Consider the following 12588-nt stretch of genomic DNA (forward strand, 5'->3'; position numbering starts at 1 on the left):
AAATTTGTATTTTCACTGCTTGTAGGTCACCAAATTTATCTGAATAATATAAATGAAATATTTTAACTGATCATCTAGAAGAGTATTTTCATTAAAATAGTCTTTAGTAGATAAGATGTCAAAGTGGATTAACAGTTAATGGCCTAGCTGGGTGTGGTGGCTCATGCTTGTAATCCCAGCACTTTTGGAAGCCAAAGCAGGTAGATCACTTGAGGTCAGGAGTTCGAGACCAGCGTGTCCAACATGGTGAAACCCCATCTCTACTAAAAATTAAAAAATTAGTTGGTGCTGTGGCATGCACCTGTAATCACTACTTGGGAGGCTGAGTCAGGAGAATCACTTGAACTCAGGAGGCAGAGGTTGAAGTGAACCAAGATCGCACCACTGAACTCCAGACTGGGTGACAGAGTGAGACTCCATTCAAAAAAACAAAACAAAAATCAACAAAAAAACTCTAATAGATTCAGCCAGAAAGAGCTTCTCTCACTGAGACAGAGGATACCATCATGCAGAGCAGCACACTGTAATCCGTTCCTTGGAAAGAAGGCATTGAAAATGGAGAGAGGGAGGATGAAGACCCCCGGCTGGGGAAGAAGCTGGGGACCCTGCATGGGCTTGCTAAGCACTATGACCCATTCCTGACCCCAAGCAGCTCATAGGTATTGGGTGAGTAACACAGGCATGGAGGGGCCAAGAAATCTAAACTTCTTAGATCCTAGATGTGGGAGACCCCACAACCCCCATGAGCTTACAGAAGGAAGTTCCCAGAGAGTTGGAAGAGACTGAATTTCAGCCTATGTGGAGCCCAGGTTTGGCATGGGAACAGCTATAGTGGAGAATATCCATGAGTGTACATCTCTGAATGCTTGCTATGTAGCTCTAGGTGCCTTTAGCTTTTGTTAGTTGCTAGACCTGGACAAAGCAGGGGTGTTGTGCTGGTAGGATGGGGTAGTCTAATCTCAGTGTCCCCTCTCCCTGCTGACCTCTCTAAGGGTTCCTGCCTGGCTGCACGTGCTTGCAACACAGCCACAGTTTGCCAGTGGCCACTACCTTAGCTCTTTTACTAGCATACTCCTCTTGCTCATCAAAATGCTTTTCCAGATGGCATGCACTGGCTGCAGCCTTCTGGAGCCTGTGAGCACTCACCTTTAGCCTCCCCCAGGTGTCTTGCTGGTGTTCTCATGCAAGTGAACCCACCACTGACCCACTGAAGTGCTTTAGTCAGCAGCCCCCATTGGAGTATTGATGCCATTACAATGAAAAAACCTCAGCCCTTTCAGTGGAGTAGGTGTTTAATGTCAAAGGGCCAAACAACAAAGCTGTGGGCATGGTCCACGCACTGCAAGGTTAGAGCATGCAGCCCAGGAGTGCTGAGCATCCAGAAATGTAGCTGTATTAGTCTGTCTCATGCTGCTACTAAAGACATACCCAAGATTGGGTAATTTGTAAAGGAAAGGAGGTTTAGTGGACTCACAGTTCCACATGGCTGGGGAGGTCTCACAATCATGGAAGAACATGAGGGAGGAAGAACGGCATGTCTTCCATGGTGGCAGGCAAGAGAGTGTGTGCAGGGAAATCACCCTTCATATAACCATCAGATCTCGTGAGACTCACTCACTAGCATAAGAACAGCATCGTGGCAGTAACCACTCCATGATTCAATTACTTCCCACCGAGTCCCTCCCACAACATGTGGGAATTATGAGTACTACAAATCAAGATGAGATTTGGGTGGGGACCCAGCCAAACTACATCAGAAGCCAATCAATTAAACCCAACTTATACTACAGTCAAACCTTCAAGGGCATCAAAGAGTATAAAAGCAAAAGCCCCACCCCAATGAAAGCAATTTCAAAGATCAAAGGAACATCCAGCCACATAGTCAAGAAAGAATCAGCACAAGAACTCTGGCAATTATAAATGTCAATGTCTTTTTGCCTCCAAATGGCTGCAATAATTCCCCAGCAATGATTCTCAGCCAGTATGAAATGGTTGAAATGGCAGAGATAGAATTCAGAATGTGGATAGCAAGGAAGCACATGGAGATATGTGAGAAGCTTCAAGTCCAATCTGAGGAACACTGCAAAAGGATTCAATAATTGAAAGACAACATGACCATTTTAAGATAAAAACCAAATTGAACTTCTGGAAATGAAAAACTCACTACAGAAATTTCAGAATGCTACTGGAAGCATTCATAACAGAACAGACCAAGCTGAAGAAAGACTCTCAGAGCACAAAGACTGCTCCTTCAGTTCAATTAAAGTAGAAAACATAAAAAAGAAAGAATTTGAAAACTGAACAAATTTCTAAGACATATGAGACTGTATAAAGAGGCCAAACCTATGACTCATTGGCATTCCTGAAATAGAGAGAAGAAACAACTTTAAAAAAGTATGTAAGGATATTGTATATGAAAATTTCCACAATACTGCTATAGAAGTTGACATGTAAATTCAGGAATTTCAGAGAAACCCTACAAGATACTATACAAGACAACAATCCACAAGATACATAATTATTAAATTTTCTAAAATCAACATGAAAGAAAAAGTCTTAAAGGCAGCTAAAGAGGAGGGCAAGTCGTGTATAAAGGGAATCCCATCAGGCTAACAGTACACCTTTTGGAAGAAGCCTTACAAGCCAGAAGAGATTATGGGCTTGTTTTCAGCATCCTAAAAGAAAATAAATTCCTGCCAAACACATTGAAATACACAGCCTACTGACACTATAAAGCTACTATACCACTTAGTGTACATAATAACAAGCTAAGAACACAATGGCAAAGTCATATCCTCACACATCAGGATTAACCTTGAATATAAATAGGAAAAATGTCCCACCTAAAAGGCACACAGTGGCAAGTTCAATAAAGAAGCATGACCCAACTTTCTGCTGTCTTCAAGAGATCCATCTCCCATGAAATGACATGCATAGGCTCAAAGTAAAGGGACAAAGAAAGATCTAACAAGCAAATGGAACACGAAAAAGAGAAAGCACTGCTATTCTATTTAAGACAAGATAGACTTTAAACCAACAATTATCAAATCGGACAAAGAAGGGCATTACATAATGATAAAAGGTTCAACATAAGACCCAACTATCCTAAATATATATGCACCCACCACTGGGGCACCCAGATTCATAAAGCAAGTTCTTTGAAACCTATGAAGAGACTTAGATAACTATGCAATAATAGTGGGAGACTTCAACACACCATTAACAGTGTTAGACAGATCATCAAGACGGAAAACTAACAAAGATATTTGGGATCTAAAATTAACACTTGACCAAACTGACCTGATAGGCTTTGACAAAATACTCCATGCACCCTCAACAAAACATACATTCTTCCTATCTGCACACAGCAAACACTCTAAGATCTAACACACACTGGTGATAAAACAATTCTCAACAAATCCAAACAAAACTGAAATCATATCATCCACACTCTCAGACCACAGCAATAAAAATAGACACCAAGGCTGGGTGTGGTGGCTCACACCTGTAATCACAGCACTTTCGGAGGCCGAGGCAGATGGATCACGAAGTCAGGAGTTCAAGACCAGCCTAGCCAAGATGGTGAAATCCCATCTCTATTAAAATACAAAAAAATTAGCTGGGTGTGGTAGCAGGTGCCTGTAATCCCAGCTACTTGGGAGTCTGAGGCAGAGAATTGCTTGAACCTGGGAGGCAGAGGTTGCAGTGAGCTGAGATTGTGCCACTGCACTCCAGCCTCAGCAACAGAGATTCTGTCAAAAAAAAAAAAAAAAGAAAAAGAAAAAGAAAAGAAAAGAAACCAATACCAAGATCTCTCAAAATCATACAATGACATGGAAATTTAATAACTGGATCCTGAATGATTTTTGGATAAAGAATGACATTAAGGCAGAAATAAAAAAAACATTGTAACTAATAAAAATACACAATGTAAGTAAATCTCTGGGACACAGCTAAAGTACTGTTAAGAGGAAAGTTTATAGTACTAAATGCCTACATCAAGAAATTAGTAAGACTGCAAATTAACAACCTAACATCATACTTAGAGGTGCTAGAAAAACAAGACCAAACCAATCCCAAAGCGAGAAGGAGAAGATAACCAAAATTTGAGCTAAATTAAAACTGAAAAGCAAAAATCCATTCAAAAGATTAATAAAACCAAAAGTTTGGTTTTTTGCAAGAATGAACAAGATTGACAAACCACCAGCTAGATAAATAAAACAGAAAAGGGGGAAGATCCAAATAAACACAATTAGCAAAGACAAAGGGGATATTACTACTGACCATGCAGAAATACAAAAAAAAAAAAAAAACACCTCAGAGACTCTTATAAACAGACACAAGAAAACCTAGAAAAAAATGGATAAATTCCTGGAAACGTACAACCTCCCATGATTAAGCCAGTAAGAAGTTAAAGTCCTAAACACACCAATAACAAATTCCAAAATTGAATCAGTTATAAAAAAAACCCTATCAACTGGAATAAGTCACGGACTAGAGAGATTCACAGCCAAATTCCACCACATGCGTTCAGAAAAGCTGGTTCCAATCCTACTGAAATTATTCCAAGAAATCAAGGAGGAGAGACTCCTTCCTAGCTTATTCTATGTGACCAGCATTATTCTGATACCAACATCTGGCAGAGACCTAACAAAAACAGAAAACTGCAGGCCAATATTCATGATGAACAAAGACACAATAATTCTGAACAAAATACCAGAAAATCAAATCCAGCAGCACATCAAAATGCTAATCCACTACTATCAAGTAGGCTTTGTTCCTGGAATGCAAGGTTGGTTCAATATATGCAAATCAATAAATGAGATTCATCACATAAACAGAACTAAAAGCAAAAACCACATAATCATCTCAATAGATGCAGAATACCCTTTCAATAAAATTCAACATCACTTTATGTTGAAAGTCTTCAATAAATTAGGCTCTGAAAGAACAGACATCAAAACAATGAGATATCTATGACAAACCCATAGCCAACATCTTATTGAATGGGCAAAAACAAAAGATTCTCCTTAACAACTGGGAAAAAAAGATGAATCCTCACTGTCAGCACTTCTAATCAACAAGTATTAAAGTCCTAGCCAGAGTAATTAGCCAAGGTAAAGAAATAAAAGGCATCCAAATAGGAAAAGAGAAAGTTGCACTTTCTGCTTACTGACAATAAGTTTATACCTAGAAAACCCCATAGTCTGCCCAAAGAATCCTAGAACTAATAAACTGCTTCAGTAAATTTCCAGGATATAAAATCAATGTGGAAAAATTATTACCATTTCTATACACCAATAATACCCAAGCTGAGAGTGAAATCAAGAATGCAAACCCATTCACTATAGCAACAAAAATAATAAAATACCAAGGAATACATCTAACCAAGCAGGTGAAAGATCTCTACAATGAAAATTATGATGCACTGCTGCAAGAAATTAGATATAACATAAACAAATGGAAAAACATTTCATGCTCATGAATACAAAGAAATAATATTGTTAAAATGACCATTGAGCCCAAAGCAATTTACACATTCAAAGTTATTCCTATCAAACTCCCAATTATATTATTTACAGTACTGGGAAAAAAAACTATTTTCAAATTCATATGAAACCGAAAAAGAGCCCAAATAGCTAAAGGAATCCTAAGCAAAAAGAACAAAGCCAAAGATATGACACTACCTTACCTCAAAATATATCACAAGGCTATAGAAACCAAAACAGCATGGTACTAGTACAAAACAGAGACACAGACCAATGGAACAAGTTAGAGGACCCAGAAATAAAGCCCCACGTCCACAACCATCTGACTTTTGACAAAATCAACAAGTATTGAGAAAAGGACCTCTTAATAAATGGTGCTGGGATGACTGGCTAGCCATATGCAGAAGATTGAAACTGAACCATACACAAAATATGTACCATACACAAAGCATAAACCATATAAAAAATCAACTCTACTCACTGGCTTGAGGTGTCCTAAAAACAGGAAGAGAAAAAAAAGCAATTTGTGATGGAATAAAGCTTGTATGTAAGACTCAAAACTACAAAAACCCTAAAAGAAAACCTGAGAAATATAACTCTGGATATTGGCCTTGGGAAAGATTAGTGATGAAGTCCCCAGAAGCAATTGCAACAAAAGCAAAAATAGAAAAGTGGGACCTAATTAAACTAAAGAGCTTCTGCATAGCAAAAGAAACTATCTATCGCAGAGTTAATCAACAACCTACAGGACAGGAGAAAATATTTGCAAAGTATGCATTTGATAAAGGTCTAATACTGAGACTCAATTAGGAACTGAAACAAATCAATAAGCAAAAAACAAAAAACCATATTTATGAATGGGCAAAGGACTTGAACAGAGACTTCTCAAAAGAAGACATTCCTGCATCCAACAGGCATGTGAAAAGATTCTCAACATCACTAATCATTAGACATTTGCAAATCAAAACCGCAATGAGGTATCATCTCACACCAGTCAGAATGGCTATTATTAAAATGTCAGAAAATAACAGATAAGATATTGTTGTGGAGAAGAGGAATGCTTATACACTGCCAGGGTGATGTAAATTAGTTCAACCACTGTGGAAAGCAATTTGGAGATTTCTCAAATAAGTTGGAACAGAACTACAATTTGATCCAGCAATCCTATTACAAGTATGTACTCAAACAAACATATATTATTGTTTTAGGCCATTCTTGTGTTGCTATCAATACCCGAGACTGAGTAATTTATATAGAAAATAGGTTTAATTTTATAAAGAATTTAGAAAAAAACTCAGTCTCATTGCAGCTCTATTCACAATACTGAAGATATGAATTTGACCTAGAGGCCCACTGACAGTGGACTGTGTAAATAAAATGTGGTACATATACATCATAAACTACTACAGAGCCATAATAAGAATGAAATCATGCCCTTTGCAGAAACATGGATGTAGCTGGAAGCCTTTTGCTAAGTGAATTAATGCAGGAACAGAATACCAAATACTGTATTTTTTCACTTATAGGTGGGAGGTAAAGGTGGAGTACTCATAGACACCAAAAGAGGAATAGTTGACGCCAAGGAGAGTAGAAAAACGATCTATCCGGTACTGTGTTACTAACTCCGTGATGAAATCACTTATACACCAAACCCCAGCAACATGCACTTTACCCATGTAACAAGTCTGCACATATACCCCCAAATCTAAAATACAAGTTGAAAAAGAAATACAAAATAAAAGAAATGATACCTTATCTCCCATACTAATGAAGACAATATGAATGAATGAGGCAGATGCAGATTCTGCAAAACTGAGTTCTGGTCTTGAGTCTTTCACTAGGTGAGTGTATTAGCTTGTTTTCATATTGCTATAAAAAGTTACCCAAGAGTGGGTAATTTATAAATAAAAGAGGTTTAATTGACTCGCGGTTCTGCAGGCTATACAGAAAGCACGACTCGGGAGACCTCAGGAAACTTATAACAATGGTAGTAGGTGAAGGGGAAGCAGTCATGCCTTGCATGGCTGGAGAAGGAGGAAGAGAGTGGAGGGGGAGATGCTGCATACTTTGTAACAATTAGATATCAAAAGACCTCACTATCACAATAACAGCAAGGGGGAAATCTACCACCATGACCCAATCACTTCCTACCTGGCCCTTCCTCCAATATTGGGTATGAAAATTCCACATGAGATTTGGGTGGGGACACAAACCCAACCTTATCAGTGAGAAAACCTGAAAAAGCAATGCTAGTAATCTTTCAAAGTAGGCCTTTTACAGAATGCGTCTTAAGAAAATATACATAGTGCCCACAAGGTCTAGGCTCAGTATCAATTAGTACAGAATTATTAACAAGATTCAATGAACCTTATCTTCATTTGTAAAACCAAAGCCCTTTTGAGCTCTAACCTTTCACAACTCTGTGAAATAAAACAGCACCTACATACAGACATCTACATTTCCCCATGGAGAAATAGAAATATATATTTATTTTAGTGTGCCTTTGGGAAAATAAAGATGTCAAAGTGGGATAACTTAAACAACAGATTATGTAAATATTTTGAAGTGTATTTCATCTGTTGCTCTTAGTTGTTTTGGTTTTTATATAAAAACTAAAATGTACTACATGAATAATTTTATGTCCTCAGAGTAAAATGCATGTTTTTTCCAGAGAAATTACTATTTGACCTTATCAATTGTTCACAGAACAAATGTTGTTATACTTTACTAATGCAGTAAGACTGTGTGTTGCATTTAAACTGGTTTACTGAGGCATATTTGATAAACAATAAACTGCACAAGTTTATGTACACAATATGATCAGTTTCATCAGATGTACACACCTGTGAAAGTAACAAAACGATCAAGATAAGGAGTATATCTATTATCCCCAAGTTGTTTTGTAGCACTTTCAAATCTCTCTCTCCTACCACATCCCATTTTCCTCATGCGCAGAAAATTACTGAGAGTCTTTATTTTATTTTGTGTTAGTTTGACTTTTCTAGAAATGTTTTTTTTTTGTGTGTGTGTGTGTGGTGTGGGTGTGTATGTTTAATAAATGGCATCACAAAACATATCGTCTTTTGTCTCTGGCTTTCTTCACATGGAAAAATAATTTTGAGAATCAGTTGTATTGTTCATAGCAATAGTTCATTTCTATTGTTGGTAACTGTTATACTGGCTATTGTAATATCACACATAAAGTAAATTTTAAAGCACAGCATTGTATCTAAAATAAATAGAATCTTTTCATTGTAATAAACGAGCTGATTCATCAAGAGGCCATAACAATCTGAAACATTTCTGTATCTGATAATGAACTTCAAGTAAAATAAGGAAAAAGTGATATAACCACAAGGAGAACTAGAAAAGTTCTTTATTATAGTTGCTGATATTAACACTACTCTGAATAGTAGATAGAACTATGAGACAGGAAATTAGTAAGGATATTGAACACATAAAGAGCATTATTATCCACAGTGACATAATTAACATTCATAGAACACTCAATCTAACAGCAGCAAAAAACACATTCTGTGCTAGTTTCTACGGAACATTTGCCAAGATAGACTGTATTCTGATTATTGAAATGTATTCAAGTCCTACAAAGTATACTCTTTGAACATAATTTGTTTATTCACTGACCTATTAATGTGCAATTAAAAATAATAAATGTTTCTCAATTTATAAGGTATAGAATATTTTAGGATCTGAATATTGTTAAATAATTTGAAATCCTCAAGAAACATGGATTATTATAAATGTATATATTTCAGTGAAGTACGTATATTTCGAACACATTATAAATGCATATATTTCAATCAGTATGGATGTTTCAAACACACATTCAATATGTGTATTCCAACACACATATTATAAATACATGTATTTCAAATACACATTGAAATATGTGTGTTTCAGTCAGAAATATATATATATGCTTATACATATTTCAGTTAACAAAAAATGGTTTTTTGTCAATTGTAGGAGACATAACAGAAACTAAACAAGGTAGCCATTTCTCTTAAACATGGTTGTCTTTTATTTAAAATTAACTTATTTTCTATCTTTTGGGCTGAAGAATTAAGTTTTGAAAGTTTCTGATCATTGTGATTTGAAAACAAGGTAGATGATTATCTAAATCAATTTTATTTGAGGTTAAGGAATTCTCTCTAAATTGCAATGCCCAAAGATGTATTCTATAAAATTTTTTCTTATATTTTTAGATTATATGTATTTTATTTTTTACACTTAAATATACAGTAATTAAGCATACTCTTACAATGGTATAGATGATTCTTGTAATGTTTCTCTATTGCAAAGTCTGAAGAGTGTAACTCAAGGATTAGTTTATCTGGGAACCCAGACTAACACAAATTTGGTACCAAGGAAAGTTCTAAAGGAAAATAATTTTGAGAATGAATTTTAAAATTTATACTGGGGTTTCCAGAATAAGCTTTCTAATCTAATTAAATTTAAAGATACGAATGTCTCTATTTCCAGTAGTGTAAAGAGCACTGACAGTCCATGTGATTAACTCTTTATAGAGATATGAAAACTGAAGTCTTTGCCCATGCCAAGACAAAATTGACAAATGGGATCTAATTAAACTAAAAAGCTTCTGCACAGCAAAAGAAACTACCATCAGAGTGAACAGGCAACCTACAGAATGGGAGAAAAGTTTTGCAATCTACTCATCTGACAAAGGGCTAATATCCAGAACCTACAAAGAACTCAAACAAATTTACAAGAAAAAAACAAACAACCCCATCCAAAAGTGGGGAAAGGATATGAACAGACATTTCTCAAAAGAAGACATTCATACAGCCAACAGACACATGAAAAAATGCTCATCATCACTGGCCATCAGAGAAATGCAAATCAAAACCACAATGAGATACCATCTCATACCAGTTAGAATGGCGATCATTAAAAAGTCAGGAAACAACAGGTGCTGGACAGGATGTGGAGAAATAGGAACACTTTTACACTGTTGGTGGGACTGTAAACTAGTTCAACCATTATGGAAAACAGTATGGCGATTCCTCAAGGATCTAGAACTAGATGTACCATATGACCCAGCCATCCCATTACTGGGTATATACCCAAAGGATTATGAATCATGCTGCTATAAAGACACATGCACATGTATGTTTATTGCGGCACTATTCACAATAGCAAAGACTTGGAATCAACCCAAATGTCCATCAGTGACAGACTGGATTAAGAAAATGTGGCACATATACACCATGGAATACTATGCAGCCATAAAAAAGGATGAGTTTGTGTCCTTTGTAGGGACATGGATGCAGCTGGAAACCATCATTCTTAGCAAACTATCACAAGAACACAAAACCAAACACCGCACGTTCTCACTTATAGGTGGGAACTGAACAATGAGATTACTTGGACTCGGGAAGGGGAACATCACACACCGGGGCCTATCATGGGGAGGGGGGAGGGGGGAGGGATTGCACTGGGAGTTATACCTGATGTAAATGACAAGTTGATGGGTGCTGATGAGTTGATGGGTGCAGCACAGCAACATGGCACAAGTATACATATGTAACAAACCTGCACGTTATGCACATGTACCCTAGAACTTAAAGTATAATAATAATAAAAAATAAAAAAAATAAAAAAAAAGAGATATGAAAACTTTCTGTAATATATACTACTAATCAACCAAAACAAAAAGTAAGGAGATGGATGACTGTATATGACAACTTCAAACATTTTTGGAAAACTAACAAATATAATAACATGGGTCAGTTCTTTCTAATTTCACTGGGCAAAGTAGGGGAATAAAAGATGAGCTGAGACATTTGCGTCCTCAGCTCAAGCATCATGTAAACAACTTAAGAGATTCAATGTATACTGAGAAGGAGAATGTTATTTCCTGTAGTCACAGGGCTGAAATTGCTGAATATCAAACTCAAAACCTTATCCAGTGACTGGCTGAAGTACAATGCAAATCAAACTCCCAGTCGTGCATTTTGTCTATTCTGAAAGTTAGGGCTATTATGGTGGGAAAGACCAAGTGAAAGCCATTATCACTGCCTTTGCCTAGGAAAATAGTAAGTCACAAGCAATATATTCTTGGACGAATTGCAGAGTTTTGTGCCACCATCAAGGATTTAAAGATTGTAGGGGTGGTAATTCCCACATTATCTTTCAACTCACCTGTTTGGCTTTTGCGGAAGACCCCTGAATCTTGAGTAATGACAGTGGATTATCATAAGCTTAAACAGGTGGTCACTCAAATTGTAGATGCCATTGGAGTTTTTATTTCATTGCTTGGGCAAATGAATACATCCCTTGATATCTCATGTACAGTTATTGATATAGCTAATGCCCTTTTCTCCAATACTGTCTATCCACCAGAAGCATTTCATTTTCAGCTAGCAAAGCCAGAACTTTACCTTCACTCTCTTACCTCGGGGTATATAAACTCTCCAGCTCTATGTTAGAATTTGGCTTGCAGGGATCTTCATCCTCTTTTCCTTCTGCACGATATCACACAGACCCATTACATTGATGACATTTTACTAATTGGATCTAGAGAGAAAGAAGTAGCCACTATTCCAGACTTATTTCTATGAATTTTACATGTTAAAAGATGAGAAATAAATGTTAGTAAAATCCAGAATCCTTTATCTAACAAATTTGTGGAGGTCCAGTGGGAGGAGTGATGTTAAGGTCTATCTTTTAAAGTGATGAATGAGTTGTCGCATCCGGTCTCTCCCACAACAAGTAAAGAGGCACAATGCCTAGTGGGCTTCCCTAGATTGTTAATGCAACACATTCCACATTTTAGTATGTTACTTCAGTCCATTTACATAGTGTCCCCAAAAGCTGCTAGTTTTGTGTAGGGCTTAGAACAAAAGAAAGACAGGTCCAGGCTCTGGACAAGCTGTTCGGCCACATGGACCATATGATCCAGCAGATTCAACCGTATTTGAAATGTCAGTGGCAAATAGGGATATTTTTTGGACACTTTGGCAGGACTCTGTAAGAGAATCACAGCATGAGCTTTTAGGACTTTAGAGCAAGATCCTGGCATTATATGAAGATAACTATTCTTCTATCGAGAAACAGT

The sequence above is a fragment of the Theropithecus gelada genome, chromosome 3, assembly GCF_003255815.1.
Source record: "Theropithecus gelada isolate Dixy chromosome 3, Tgel_1.0, whole genome shotgun sequence".
NCBI lineage: Eukaryota > Metazoa > Chordata > Mammalia > Primates > Cercopithecidae > Theropithecus > Theropithecus gelada.